This window comes from Kryptolebias marmoratus, linkage group LG3, assembly GCF_001649575.2.
Source record: "Kryptolebias marmoratus isolate JLee-2015 linkage group LG3, ASM164957v2, whole genome shotgun sequence".
NCBI classification, from domain to species: domain Eukaryota; kingdom Metazoa; phylum Chordata; class Actinopteri; order Cyprinodontiformes; family Rivulidae; genus Kryptolebias; species Kryptolebias marmoratus.
In genome coordinates this window covers 27,098,045-27,114,134 of record NC_051432.1, presented here as the reverse complement: position 1 = coordinate 27,114,134, position 16,090 = coordinate 27,098,045, and the positions used below count along the sequence as shown (strand labels likewise).

At 44.1% G+C, this 16,090-nt stretch overlaps 1 protein-coding gene across 1 annotated transcript in view; it reads left to right on the top strand.

Moving 5' to 3' along the window:
• maml3 (mastermind-like transcriptional coactivator 3) overlaps positions 1-16,090 on the top strand; it is a 109,708-nt gene that overhangs the window by 52,220 nt on the left and 41,398 nt on the right. The window lies entirely within an intron of this gene.

Below are 16,090 nucleotides of genomic sequence, written 5' to 3'. Positions count from 1 at the left end.
CTGGGCACCAAACCACAAACAACTAAAGGATGAAAGCAATGTGAGAAGTGGAGCAGTCTAATGGTACTTTAGAGACTTTGCATGATTAATTTTTATTTATTTTTATGTAAAGCAACCTAAAAGAATCAAAGATAATAAAAAAGCTCATTTTATTCAGTTTTTTAAGTAATTTACCAATTTATGAGGGTTAAACTGAGTCCTCTGACGGCTTGTTTACGGATAAATAATGAGACAAATATGATGCAGAACCCTTCCACTGATTCTGCTTCGGATAAAATGTTATTCTGTATTTTAATATCTTAATATTTTATTACTGATTCTGCTGCTTAAATTTGTGCATTAATGATGTATGGATGAACTTAATTTGTTTTAAGTTCTCTTACTTTCTATTTGTAATACTTTGTTTTTTAATTTAACATCTTTGCACGGCGACTCACAAACAAAACCTTCATTTAAAGATAAAAAAAGAGAAAAATATTTGTTACATAAAAATAGAAGAGCATGATAAATGTGTGACAACAGAAAAATGAATATAAATAAATAAAATTTATATAGTTTTTAGTAAAAACAACTCTCCGTTCCTACGTATGGTGAATAAAAACAAATGTTGTGTTTAAACTCTTATGCTGAACTACAAGATTGATTAATTGAAATAAATTGCATTTTTACTCGAACACTAACCTCTTAACATCCGGCTTGGCAAGCATCATTTATGTCTTTGTTTATTTATTTATTGACTCGAAGGCTGGTCAGAAAAATTCGGTGCCTTGAGTAAATTTAGTCGGTGACCTCTGCAGGACCGGTGAGTCAAACGCTGGGATTCTGCTGACCCCAAAATTATTTCACCATCGCCTTTTTTACACAAAGACACTAAAACCATGCAGAAACTTTTACAGAACTCTCAAAATCAAAGTAAGAGATCTTTCTCAGAAACTCTCGTTTGGCGTTACGACTCTAACTTCCACGCAGGTGACCTGACAGCACAGGTTTGATCATCAAAAGCAGGAAGTCAGCTCGTCGGTTTGTAAAACGCTCCGGATTGCTCTTTGTGCAGCCGGAGAAGGTAAAATGGCGGAAGTTGCCCCAGCAACAAGCCGAGGCTGGGAATAGGCATAGGAAAATGGCCTGTCGAGAGCGTATTGATGCCTCTGCAACACTAGCAGCACTGATGGCCTCCCCCCCCACACCCCCACCCCGGCTCGAGCACTCACACACCAGGCAAGCACCAAAGCTAAACGGCTCCTTAGCTCATATCCCCAATCTGTCACAGCTGACTGATGGCTGAGATTGGACCACTAAGCCAAGCTGGCTGCTGTCATTACCCGGAGCCCACCTCAGGCAGTTTGTTTCCCAGCGACTGTGAACGCTCCGGCGGTTCAGCCAGGTGTCAGGTGTTCGTAATAATGCTCAAAACGGAGGTAGTTACCATGTGGGCGGACTGTACCTTAATAACAATCACACAAGTGAAACCTCAGTCCTGTTGCTGCTTGTGTTTATTCGAAACTCTGCCGAGCTCCTCTTTATCTCTCCTGTCTCTCTTTCTGCTGATGATATGGCTACAGTCAGTCAGTCATCTCCTCCTCCCCCTCTGGTGATCTCTGCGTCTCCTGTCCTGTTCCTCCTCCTCCCCCCCCTCCTCTCTTCTTCTCTCCTCCCTCTTTCTCTCTGTCTCTCTCTGCCAGAGACACTCAGCACCAATAAAGGAGCAGATTTATTAATATAAGGCCTTTGTGGCTGCTGCTGCCTGGAGGGCTGTGTGTTTGTGTGCACATGTTTGTTTGAGTGTGTTTCATAGATTTAGGGAGGTGGTGGTGGGGAGTATAACAGGAGGGAGGAGAGATTTATTTGAAGGAGCACAGGAAACCTGGAAAGGAGAGAAGAGGCTTGTGCAGAGAGGAAAAATAAAGGAAGGCAAATGCAGAAATCAGGAGATTTATTGGAGGGTGAGGATATTGAAAGGAAAATCAAGGGTCTGGAAGGAGAAACAGAAGCGAGCAAAGCAGAAGATCTGAGGAGGAAAACGTCCTCTGTTCTACCTGTAATTTGCAGAATATGAAAGTCAGGTTTTAGGACATAATTTTAGTTATGCGAATAAATCACACGCGTTTTTAAAGGGAATTTACACCGATTCCTCTCAGGTTTACATGTGCGGTAATCACATGAGCGTTTCTGACCACCGGCACTCATAAATCTCTCTAATCCATATCTGGGAAGTAAATTACAGAGGTGGATCAGATTAGGTTGAATGCCAGACTTCCTTAATAATAGTGATTTAATGTCGCAGTGATTTAATATAACTGCATCAAAAACAAAGCAGCGAAATTCCTCAGCGTGTCAGGGGAAACGACACACGGAGCCACATTTAATCTTAATTTAATATGTCAGTTTTAACACCTTTTATTTGTCCTGAACGGGGAACACACAGATCTCACGGTTTAGCCACATTTAGCCACGATGACCCTGGTGGTACCCCGTTCTTTTTCTTTGGTCAGTAAAAGTTTTATTGGACGTTTTTCCACTACAGACAAGATTGGAGCTTAAACGTCTCCGGACAAGTAATGGATTCGTTGATTTCCTTCCCCAATATTTAAAAAAAGAAACAAAAAAAACCCACAACTGATGTGATCTAAAGGTTCCAGTTTTATCTCATCAGTCCCAGAAACTTCAGGGCTTGTAAACATGCATTTTGGTAAATAGTTTTTTGTGTTTTTCCGTCAGCGGTGGAGCCTCCTGGGTCGTCTTCTGTGGAGCCGATTGCAATCAAAAAAAGATAGACGCTTTTAAATGGTTTCCTTGGCTCTTCGTCCACCTTCTGCACTCTTTGTTTGATCAACCTGGGGTCGCATCAGCTCTTGCGTCCACGTCCTGGGAGGTTGGCTACAGCTCCATAAACCTTCTGCTTTTTATTAACATCCTCAGCTGTGGTCAGCTGTGCTTGGAGAAGCTCTTGTAGAGCTCCTCAGACAGCTCTCACCTTCACTCTGCTCCACGTTCGGAGTGGTGAACACAACCAAAACAAGCTACGTCGTTCCCTTTAAAGAGCCTGAATGTCTGACGGAAACCTCGACGGCTAGTTAGTTTGGAACATAACCATAATTCAAAGATTAAGGCTCTCTTTAAGGGGGCCAACAAATCTGCCTGAGCAGATTATGAACTGTATAGGTACCAACATTTTTATGCACATCTAAATCTAAATATATTGTCGTGTCTCGTGTCCAGCTGCTCCCCTGCGACTCGGAAGAAAAACAGCAAGTAAAGAGAATGGATGGATGCCTTCTCTCTGTTTGCTGTCAGAGCTGTGTGCTCATATTTTTAATATTTGATGATCTTTTCTATAACTTGTGATGGATTATTTCTTATATATCATGAAGTAATTGGTGTTTAATCCTGGCTGAGTTTGGATTTGGTTTTATTTGTGTATTTGTCTGAATGTGTATGTGTGTATTAGCCTTTTTGCTTTGTGTGTGTTTTGTCTCACAGGTGGTGCTCAGCTCCATCCTTTCCCTCTGTGTGTGTGTGTGTGTGTGTGTGTGTGAGCTAATCCAGTTAGCAGCTGCTCGGGGAAACTTCAGCCTCGCTCCTCAAAAGCTCGTTAGTCAAGCTTTAATTGTTGCTACCTCGCTTTGCATATTGCCATGACGCTAATTTATGCCCGTTGTCGCGGTTACCGTCGCCACGGCGGTGGATGTCTCAGTGGAAGCAGCGAGCGGAGGGGAACAAAGGCGGCGAGCCTGTGGATGTTGGTGTGTGACGGATGATGCGGTCGCCTCAGTGTGTGACACAGTGATTGTGAGACGGATGTGGCTCTTTCTTTTTTTGCACAAGCAGCTGTGTGCAGCTTTGTGGGCGGGTCTCTGGGGTTATCTGAGTGATGATTGGATGGGAGCGGATTGACAGGCGGTGGCCTCAGAGGAAGCCTCTGGTGTCACTCTGATGGATTGAAGCGGGAGGTTTTGACTGTGTGTGAATGAGTGAGTGTGTGAGAGTCAGCCTCCAACAACTAATTTACAGTTTTAAAAGAACTGTTTGATCATCTTCTTGGTCTGATTTTCTTCTCCTTTCTGTCCTCTTTCACTCAGGACTCTGACCTCCATCAGCTCTCAGTTTGACATACGTGCAGAAATTATACACGCACAGACAAAAAGGAGAGTTTTTTGTTTTAAATGCAGAAATATTCCCTTTACATGGACTTTATTTACCCCAAGAAAGTATTACCTTCAAATTTGCATATTTTTGCTTTAATTTTCAGAAAGTTATGAAGACATTTCCCCCTCTTGTATACATCTGATTGTTTATTTGCTCTTCTCTGTTTCAATTAGCATCCCTTTTAAACCAGGATTTTAACAGATTTGGAGCCATTTTGGTCAAACCCTGAAAGTAACATCATGCACAGTCTCACAATCTGTTAAAGCTTGGATTATGTTGTGAATGACTCTCAGCTATCACCATCATCCGTAAGCTTAGCTGAGTTGTAGCCGTTTCTGTGTCGGCGAAGGGTTAATTAGCTGTGGCAACGTACTTGATCAGAGTTGTAGTTTCATTAAAAAAACGTTCAGAGGTTCATGAGATGTTTGCTCACAGACAGACAAACGATCACGTGATGACAGAGGATGATAGACTTGCAGTGAAAACAATCTCCAGTGATGAAAACTTGCAGGTACGCACACGTATGGCTTTGCTAATTCTGCTGGTCCGAGGTTACTTGTGCTCCTTCATTGTTTTTCCGGATCAGTGGATCAACGAGTAGAGGCGGGCAGATTTAGTTTTTACTTTGTATGCCTTTCCGAATAAAACCGCCACAGTGGCAGAAAACGGATGCGAGATTCTTTAAAACCGCCGTGAAAAGCCCCGTGGTTGGTGCATTACTGCCAGCTTACAGTAGTTTGTTTCAGCATATTGTTTCATACTCAAAAGAATTCAGATTTTATGCTTTAATGACTATTTGAAAACGATTGCCCGAAGGTCTTACATGCTCGTAGCTCGTCGAGTTCTGTCCATCATGTGCTGTTCTATGTTCGTTTTTTATTTTTGCTGCAACGCTGGACTCCTGAGCAGATGCGGCAGAAGACCCTTTCGTCGCAGCTGGTTTTTCATGTCAGTTTGGCGTGTAAGGAGTCAAAGATTGGTTCACATCCCTTCGTCGTGAGGTGAAGAGAGACGGTATAAATAGCAGAGGAAAAAGTGTGAACGGCACCCCTAAGACCAAGTCATTTTCCTCCCTTTCCTCCATCAATTTGCAGTAGCAGGACGTATTACCGTCCCTCCCTCACAAACACACATTTTATCTCCTGTTCCCTCTGTCACCCCCCCCNTCCCACACATCGGCACCGCCGGAGTCACAAATAAACAAGTGAATACAGCTCGCTCTCACTCCTCCATCTCTCACGTGTCAGGGCTTGAGCTGAGCCTCTCTCAGATCCTACAGAGAGACTCTGGGGATGTCAGGGTGGGTGTGAGGCAAAAGGGGGGATGGAGGTGGGGGGTGAGGAGGTGTCCGGGAGGAGTGGAGGGGGCTGGCTGCTGTGTTCCTGAGTGTGTTTGCTCTCTGGCTCCTCCAAGATGCTTCATGTTAAGACAAACACAAGACAAACAGCTCCCTCTCTGTGCTCCTGCTGTCCATTTCTCTTTTTATTTTCTCTCTCTGCGTGTCCCCTCCCTCCCTCCCTGCCTCCCCCCTTCCTCCACCCAGTTCCTGTCACCTCACCTCCTCCCTCCACCTTGGCTCCTTAACTGTTCTGCCTCTCCTGTTACTGCTGAGCTCCACTTACTTCTCCCGATCAATAATGTGTGTGTGAATCTTCCATATATATATTTGTTTATATATGTGTCCATGTGTAGGGTAAGGGTGCAAATCTGTTGCATTTTTGGGCTGTAAATATGCACAATAGTGGGTTTAATGGGCAGAAACATCCACTAAGGTGTGTGTTTTACTATATGTACACCTGAAAGCCAATGTTTCCATCCACTGTATGAAAACAGAACCATTTATTTCTCACTGTCTGATTTTAAATCAGAATAAACCTTTCCTGTTTTAGCTCAGTTAGGATTCCTAAAATTATTTCTATTTGCTAAATGCCTGGATAAAGAGACTATAAAGAGATTATTATACGTTTAAACATTTTGGGAAAGCCCAGATGATGATGTCATAGCTTTGGAAGCTTCTGATTGGTTAGTTGACATCAGTTTAGTGAACTGGAGGCTCACTTGTTGACGCTGCTTCTTTCTGTGACATCATGGGGTTAAAAATATCGAAAGGAATCAGCCAAGACATCAGGAAGAGAATCGTCGACCTCCTCATCTCTGGTTTCTCCTTGGGTCCATTTTCCAGATGCCCGAAGGTGCCGCGTTCATCTGTTCAAACAATCATGCAGGAGTATAAACACCATGGGAACGTCCTGCCAGCACACCGCTCAGGAAGGAGACGGGTTCTGCGTTCCTGAGATAAAAGTGTTTTGGTGTGAAATGTGCGTATCAACCCCAAAACAAAAGCAAAAGACCTTGTAAAGACTCCGACTGAAGCTGGTCAAAGTCATTATCCACAGCCAAATGAAAGACCTTCGTCTTTAGAGACACGTCCTGAGGTCTGATGAAAATAAAACCGGACTGTTTGGCTTCATTGACCATCGTTACATTTGGAGGAGAAGCTTGCAGGCCTGGGAACAGCATCCTGACTTTAAAGCACGGCGGTGGCAGCATCGTGTCGTGTTTGCTGCAGGAGGGAGTGGTGGAGGAAAGAACGTCACGTGGGAATACTGAAGCAGCATCTCAGGACGACAGCCAGGAGGTTGAAGCTTGAGGCCAAATGGGTCCAAAAGGACGACGACCTTCAGCGTTCTGCCGGATTAGCTGCAGAGCGGCTTCAGGGCAACAAAGTTGACGTTTTGGAGCCGCCGTCACAAAGACCTGATCTCAATCCAGTAAAAGATTTGTGGGCAGACCTGAAAGGGCGACCTCCAAACCCGACTCAGATCCACCGGTTCTGTCCGGACGAAATTCAGCAAACTCTGGGAAACCAAAACATTTGACCTGAGACCGACGGTTTAAAGGCAACGCTACCAAATACTCAAAAAATATATGGAAACTTGTGAATTAAAAAGAGAAAATAAAAGATTCTCTCTCGGTATTTGAATATTTAGCAAATACAAATAATTTGGGGAATTCTAACTGACCTAAAACAGGAAAGGTTTAGTCTGATTTAATGTCAGACAGTGAGTATGTAAATATCTAGTTTCATATGTGTGTGTGTGTGTGTCTTCTATTTGTGTATGTGGAGGGTAAGTGTGTAAATACGCAGAATAGTGAGCTGAAAAAGCAGAACCATCCTCTAAGGTGTGTGTGTTTTATTATACATATAGTATGTGTGTGTGTGTGTGTGTGTGTCTGAGCAGCATCAGTAGCAGCGGGAGAGAAAACGATTCCCAGGGTCCTCGTGACTCACCTCCCCACAACACAAAACCACCAAATGTGTTTGGTTTGCTTCGACCGCAGCAGAGAAAACACACGGAGACAGACCATCTCCACCCAATCGGCACACCCCGGAGGTGTGAAGACGGGCTCGGAAAGGAAATATCAATACTCCACCAACGGCAGGCCTTCTTAGAGGAATGTCATTGTACGTCAGAGTGTTGATTACCCGAACGTGTGTGTGTGTGTGTGTGTGTGTGTGTGTGTGTTTGTAATCAAGCCCTCTCTAATATTAACCTCATCTGCAGAATTAGCCTGCAGGCCTCACGGTGGAGAAAGCTGGTCGCAGTGCAGGCGCATGTAGTGTGTGTAGAGGAGCCAAGTGTGTGTCTGTGTGTGTGTGTGTGTGTGTGTGTGTGTGTCTGTGTGTGTGTGTGTGTGTGTGTGTGTGTTTGGGGGGGGTCATTCTTATGCTGTGTCTGTGGGCCAAACGAAGGGAGGAAGGGAAATGCAGTCAGAGGGCTGCATACTAAACAGACTGCTGTCACCCCGCCAGCGCCTCACACACACACACACACACACACACACACACACAAATAAATACTCACAAAAATGCATGTTTGGTTGCTCCACCTCTTATGCACACAAACGGCGTGCACACAAAGCGGGAGGCGCGAGCACGCTCTCCTCGTGCCAGCAGCTCAAACTTTGGCTGCCTTGCTTGGCTGCCGGTTGCCGCGGCAACCGTTGCCCACAGCGCACTGCAACCCCCAAATCGATGGTAACTTCAGGATGAGCGGCGAGCATGTGCTCGGGGCCCCCCCAACGCGTAAACGTGTTCATGTCCGCGCACGTGACACCTCCGGCGAATTTAACGATGATCGTCTTACCTGCAGCAGAGTGGAGCGAACGATGACTGTGAGCAGGCGTCAGGTCCAAAAACTGTCTTCAAGCAGCTCCAGTCTCCAAAACGTCTTTGCGGTTCACGTGAACGCCGTTTTATAAACCTTTACATCGCCGTTACTTCAGTAGCATAAGTAGTAGGTTTTTATAGCGAAGATGGACCTGACTGCGATCTGTCACCTGTAATTAAAGGAACTCATTGCAATGTCCTGAAGGTTGGTCAGAAATAAATTAATAAAGCAAGAAACAAATCTGTAGGTATTTATTCACATCAACGGTTAATTTGACCTTAAATAAACAAACGCCAACTCCACTACTTGTGTTGTTTTACCTCCAAAAACAGCTGAAGTCTCTGAAAAAAGTCCAGCTGTCTGGGATGGAGAAGTCCTATTTATGCTCAGATTTGATGAGTGAAGTATGCAGAATGCAGAGCTCCGCCGCCCTGCTTCCTAACCGCTGTCTCACTCGTTCGTAGACACTTTTCTATCGTCCCCATGATATCTATCGTTATATCGCCCAGCACTAGAGGGACCGATAGTTTGTTTCTGTCCTCTGATCCAGAAAGACAACAAAAGGGGAACACATGTGTTTTGGTTTTTTGTTTCTGAACAAAGATAAAAAACAACAGGAATATAAATTTACAGACATAAATTTTCCACTTTGTACTGATTTAAATTCAACAGTAGAAGTAACTTTTTAATTTGCCTGGAAACTTTTAGCTTTCAGTTTGTATCTTGGCAGCATTTTGCTGTTTTTAGTTGGTGTTTCGCTACTTTTAGCTTTAAGCTGCTGGTTTGATATTTTTAACTCTTAGCTAACCTACATCTCCCTTCAGTGTTTAGCTGGTGTTCTGCTTCTTTTAGTTTAGTTTCAGCTTTTTCAGAGTTATTCGGTTTAAAGTGAGGGTTACAGGCAGGCTGTGACCCCACCATGGTGTAATAACCTGACCTTGTGGCATGCAGACAGCAGATAACAACCAGCCACTGAGGGCTGATATGGTCAACTTTGTTTTGCATTAAGTTGCTGAAATTTATCTTAAAAGTTTTGGTTTTCTGCAGCCATTTACTCTTTGAATAAAACTCAATGTAACGTTGCCGCTGCGAGCCGTGCTCGGTTTTTCATTTTCGGTTTAAAACCAGCCCTATTAAGTTCAAAGTTAACGAAATATCACCGGCGCTCCGTGGAACACAACACTGCATTCATAATTAACACCGTTTAGCTCTGTTTCGTGACACGCTCCGGCAGGTAAACTAACTGAAACAAAACAAACGCGGACGCTTTTTGTCGAAGGTAATCAGCTCAGTCACGTGTTCCTGTCGGAGTGCTCCCCTCTTCATCGCACTCGTCTGGGTGAGCCGAAGAAAGAATTAGAGAATTTGGAGGTAAAAGTGAAAGCGAAGGGAAAGGCAGACAGAAGGGGGGGGGTGCGGCGAGGATTTGAGGATTAGGTTGAGAATTTTGACTCTGTCTTAACTGAGAAAGGGAAGAGGAGGCGGTGGCGAAGGGGTAGATCGACTCCTCACAGCAATTTACCTCAAATGGCTCCAACACAGCTAATCCGCTTTTAAAGGAGCCTAATCCAACAGACTTGTACCTGATACTGAGAAAAACCGAGGCGGGAGAGTGGCAGGGGGAAGGAGGCGGGAAAAACCGAGAGAAACAGGAGGGAGGGGAGAGAAAGATGCACACAAGATCACTTTTACCATCCTCAGACTGTCGGAGGGCTTCATTTGAAATTAAAATATATTGCCAAACTCAATACATGTTGATTTTATTTTTTCTTCCTGCGAGCAAACCGACTCAGGAGGCTTGTTAAAGTTTTTGCACAGACTCAGCCTCCTGGTTGAAGGATGTATGTTACATCAAGTTATCTTAGACTCTTCTAAGGTTCACTGATTTTAGCTGAGCAAGAAACACCAATTTGCTGCAATATTTAGGGGTCTTGTTCACAAATGATGGCAGAGTGAAGCAGGAGATGGATCAGTGGGGGGCGGTGCCTCGTCTGTCGTAATGAGGGAATTACGTTGGCCCGTCGTGGTGAAGAAGTCCTCGATTTGCTGGTCCATCTGTGTTTCAGACGAGATCCTGGATCCGAGCAGCTGAAATGAACTTCCTCTGAAGGGTGGCCGGGCTGGACTGTGACTGATGTGAGTCTCCAGAACCTCTCAAAACGTTCACGAAGGTTTTCAGTTACCTTGTGTGAGACTCAAACCCTTCTCAGTTTAGTTTTTGTAAATTCTAAAGCGCTGACGCCTGCACAGAAAGTCTCCTTTTAAACCAGAGGCTACAGCAAATAATGTGCGTGGCCGAGAATAGAAGTTCTGCGAGCTGCGTATGAAAATAGGCCATGATTTTAAAAAAAGATAATCATGCAGAACATGAGCACTGGTTGCAAACACTGCTAATGTTAATAACGCCCCTTTTCCACCGGCTCTAAAGGTCCCGGCTCCACTCTACTCGGCTTGCGAGCGTTTCCACCAGCATTTTTTCGAGGCTGGTCCCTGCTTTTTTGGTCCCTGCTTTGGAGTAGGGCCAGCCGGGTCGGCGGCACAAGCTTAGCTTCTGTTCACTCATTGGTCGTGGGTGTGACCAGATGCAAGCATAAAGAGCGAAGGTAGGAATATAAACAACAGCGTTAGCTTACCCTGCAGCGTTTCTGCCGTCTGTCCCCCAGCTGAAGGCCTGTAAAGCCTGAAATCTCCGGCGGATAACAGCTGTCCTACTCCGCGCAACAATCGCGGCATCCAGAGCATTTCTTCCTCTGCGCCTCTCTTCCTGAAGTCTGAGGAGAATCCCCATAAGTTTAAAAAACAGCAACAACACAGGGCTAACGCTGTCCATAGCGCTTCCGTTGTTTACACAAATGGCGCCAAGTTTCAGTAGCGCACCCCACACACACACACCCCCGCCCCCCGCAACACGAGGAGGCCGAGCCGAGCCGAGTAGAACGGAGTAGAGCCGGACTTCTGAATTAGAGCCCGTGTAAAAAGGGCATAAGACATTCCCAGTACGGTGACATGCTGCCCTCGGAGTGAGATGCTTCGTCATCCAGCAGGAGCTCCTCCTCCTCCTCTTCCTCCACATTGAAAACAGTCGGTTCAGGTACTTGATTCAGGTCTCTTCTGGATGCCTCCCTCTGAAGGTTTTCTGGGCACATCCTGCTGGAAGGAGGCCTCAAGGCAGACCCCAGAGTCACCGGAGGGATTATGCTGTATATTTTCTATATTTTCTCTGGTCTGGAAAATCCTTGAGATCCCCCAGGAGGAGCTGGAGAGGTTTCCCTCCATCACCTGCTGGCGACGGTGTAATAAAACCATCTGTTCACTGAACACAATAAAACTAATCTGACTGCAGCTGCAGTATTGATGAGAAAAAGTGTTATTACTGTTTAATCAAGAATCTTTTTGGCCCGATTCTTACTTCACCTTACCAACGTTTGGTTGTGGCTTTGATAGATAGATGCTTTTTAGAGTCACAAAGTGTTTATTTTCTTGCTTTCTGTGGAGTACTTTGGTTCTGTTGAACAAACCGTCAGGCTTGTCTCGTTGTCGGGACGAATGAAACGTTACAGAAACGTGTGTTTAAAAGGCGTTCGCTCATCTGCAGCAGGGTCTGAGGCTGCAGGCCGACAGGGACACAAGAAAAGACAAAAGGCTGAAGTGAAGTGAGCTAAATGAAACGGAGGAATATCAAGTCGTGTGTTAGCAGAAAACACGACAAAGAAATTTGCTGCACTGGGAAAAAAAAAGAGAGAATTGGATGAGATCATGAGGAGATTTTATGCTTTAGTTGATCAGAAAAGGTACTGAAATATAATATAAGACGCTGATATAAGAGAGGGGGAAAAAAATCACCTGATGCTTGTGTTTTAAAGATTTCTCAGAGTTTTCAGTGAACTTGCTGTTTGTTCAGTTCGTATACAGTTTTTAATGTATTTGCAGACATTCTTTGTTTTTTTTAACCATTTTCCTCCCTGTTCGTATCGCCAACCTCTTCCTTATTGCATGTTTTTTTTCTAAACAACCCCCCTCCACACACACACACACACACACACACACCCCACATGTTGTTTTCTCCCTCTGCTCTGTTTATCAAAGAAAAATGAAGCCAAATAAACTTGAACCCCAGGAAGGTGATTGATGGTTGCACAAACCTGCCTCTCTTCACCGTTTCTGTTCCCCCTCCTCCTCTTTATTCCCACGTCTCCATCCTCTTCCTCCTCCTCCTCCTCCTCCTCCTCCTCCTCCTTCACGCACACAAACAAACTCTCAGTTTGTAAAGTTTGATTAATCCTCGGGGTCTGCGGGGTGCAGCTCTGCTCATGTAAGTCATTTTTATAGACCTGAGCGTTCGCTGTGGATTCAGATGGTTCTGATAAAAAATAAGCTTAGTTGGTTAATCATCTGCAACATTTACTCATAAATAAGTGTTCATTATGGGACTCCTGTATTAGACTGGAGACAGACGTTTCTGTTTAAACCTGAAAGAACTGGACAGACAACAGCGCCACCCTTAGTTTAGATCAGTTTCCCACATTTTATTTGTTGTGTTTGAATGTTTTTACACGCCTCCACTAATGATTGTAAAATAAAAGTTTTGGGTTTCTTTTGCAAGACAAAAGTGTAACTTTAGCCTCAGGAAGAAAAATATTTATGCTTTAAATTAATTTAAATTAAATGCATTGTGTCATAAATACTACCACATGAAATATTAGCTCAATGTGTGTAAAATATTACAGGTGTAGCTATATCTGTGTTAGCTCATTTTGATTGGCTGTGGTGGCCATCTTGAAATGGATTGACTCTGGAAGCTAACCAGCTGCAGGTTCCCGTCTGTCCGCGCTCAGAGAAGCTGAAAGCAGCAAAATGCGAACAAAAACAAATTAATAAAATGCTCGTTAAGTTCAAAGCTACCTAGACGCTAACTAAAAGTTAAAAAGAGGGCGAATGCTAGCCTAACAGTAGCAGAAACATTAGCTTTTAGCTGGTTTAGAGCAAAGATCGTCTCCTGAAGTGTGTTGGGACTTTCAGCTTCAGATGCAATAAATTTTAACACAACATCCGTAAAACCGACGGATTTTTATGTTTGCTGACGTCAGTTGGCCGTGGCGGCCATTTTTAATTGGCTTGGCTCCAGAAGGCACTCAGTTAGCCTTTGGACAAAGACATGATCACCCGCCCTCTTCTTTGGCGGCGGGTGATCATAAATATGCGGTGTGGCGTCAGAATGAGCTTGTTTTGGTTTTGCCTGTCACTCCGGTCGTTCTTTTTCTCGTCCGCCGGTTTGTTTCGTGTGCGGCAGCGCAGCTGATCCTATCGGCGGAGGTGACAGCGGCGGCGTTATCAGGCACACCACAGGACACCTATCACGGGTCCTTTTGTCCCGGCTGCCATCATAAGTAAAGATTGAGGAGGGTGTTTTGTAGGAAACCTGCGCTGTAAACAAACGCAGGTCTGAAGGTTGAACACACACACAGCTGAATAAACACACACACACACACACACACACACTGAGGTTTTAAATCAGGAGGAGAGAGAATACGGAGCAAAAACATTTACTGAAAGTTGTAGCTTTTTGTATTAAAAATTAATTCAAGTTTATCTTTATTTAAAGGACCTGTTCTGAGATAAATCATCAGGTTTTCTGTTCTCAGTTTGTGTCATAAATCATTATCACCCGCCTATTAAAGACAAAGGTGGACAATAATGTTTTTCCCTGTGCTTGTGTGTGTCTGTTAGCAAAATATCTCATGAAACACAAGATGAAATTTCATGAAACTTTCAGGAAATATTCACTGGATGTGCATCTAAAGCTGAATAGCATCTGGAGCCGACCCAATTAAAGATGGCCGCCACAGCCATCTGATCCTAAAAAACACAAAAATGTCTATAAATCAGTCAATTCTGCAGATATTGAGCTGAAATCTTGTGTTTTTAGAAGCTGAGAGTCGTTCGCAACACATGAGATTATTTTCAGATCTTGATCAAAATACGTTTAACTTCATCATGAGATAAGAAAGTTTAGAGCTCTGGCATGAAAGGTGGCGGGCGATATGCATTCCTTCAGAAAATGTTGTGTTTTTAATTTCCAAAGTGAAACTGCTGATACTTTCCTGCACATCAGAGCTGTGTGTGTGTGTGTGTGTGTGTTTGTTCAGCTCCCCCTCCTCGGCTCGTTGTCAGTGTTTTATCACAGTTTCTCAAGGTCCCCGGCATCTTCTCCATCTGTACAAATAAACACACACACCCTTACTGGGAAAAATGTGCTGTCCTGCTATTTCCTGGACACACACACACACACACACACACGAGTTATAACTTGATGAGAAAACACACAGATACTCTGACACTGGTCCGTGTTGCACTTTTACAGCAAATCTGTCTGTATGGAAGGAGTTAAGTGTGTTTAATGTGACTGCTGTTGCTTTTTATGGTAGTTTGATCATGTTTTTACCTCTGTGTGAAAATATCTCATAAACCACTGGATGGATTTAAATGAAACTCAAAATCTGATCACTGGATGTAAATCTACGATGGATGAACTTTTGGGGTCAACCCAACTATTTATTTATTATTTATGAACCTTTATTTAACCAGGCAAGTCCCATTGAGATCTCTTTTTAAAGGGAGGCCCAACATGCATGTTTTTACCCAATTCAAGATGGCTGCCACAGCACATAAATAGCTAATCGTTGCCATGGTAGCAGCAGAAGGTCAACCTCAACACATTCCCAGCTCCAACAGATCATAAAGTTATTTTCAAGGTTTACCCAAAAGCGATAAAACAGAAGACGATCTTCGTCTAAAACTCCGGCATCAACGGATTCCTTCGAGGAATTCCTCCCCTTCTGTTTCATGAGCAAAAGGGGGCGGAGTCATTGCTCCAGGTGTTAGTACCTGGATGCGTGGCTCTGATCTGTAACATAAAACGATAGGAAAAGTTTTGAGATCTCGCCCTCCTTCCACAAACGTTCTCTGACCTTCTTCAGTTTGTTGATGGTAAGCACTAAAACACCTCGTCATTCTCCTTATCTCACCCCCCCTCACCCGCTCCTCCCCCTCTCTACTCGTCTCCCTTATTGTAGTTTTTGCGGAAGACGGCAGAAAATCTGCTTACGCCACACACACACGTAGGGATGTTTGCCAGCCTCACACTCGGTTCAAACTGCTTGGGAAAGCACAGCTTTACCTGCACCATCAACAGTAAACCTGTGTGTGTGTGTGTGTGTGTGTGTGTGTGCGCGTGTGCGTGTGTGTACAGTAAATAATACCTGTACATGTTTGTGGCTCCATCTCGCACAAACAGTGATAAGTTTCACCTTCCCCGAAGACGCACACCTTCGGGTGAGAACGTAGAAATTGACTATTAACACCTTAATTTTTACAGTTTAACACATTTAATTACCTTTTGGAAACACGTCGAAGGAGTGTTTGGTCATGAACCACTTTACAGATTTTAATGAAACTTTCAGCAAACAATCATTGGGTTGACACCCACAGCTGACTGACTTATGGAGTCAGGATAATTCAAGATGGCCGCCACAACTTTTCAAGCTCAGGAAACACAAAAAAAGGCAAAAAAAACTCATTTATATATATATCGAGCTCAAAATTAGTGCCAGTAGCTGCGACTAATCCCCAACTCAAACTTCAAGAGCTCACCGTGCAAGATGTGTGTTTAAAGCTTGTCCATCCATCCATCCATCCATCCATCCATCCATCCATCCATCCATCCATCCATCCATCCATCCATCCATCCATCCATCCATCCATCCATCCATCCA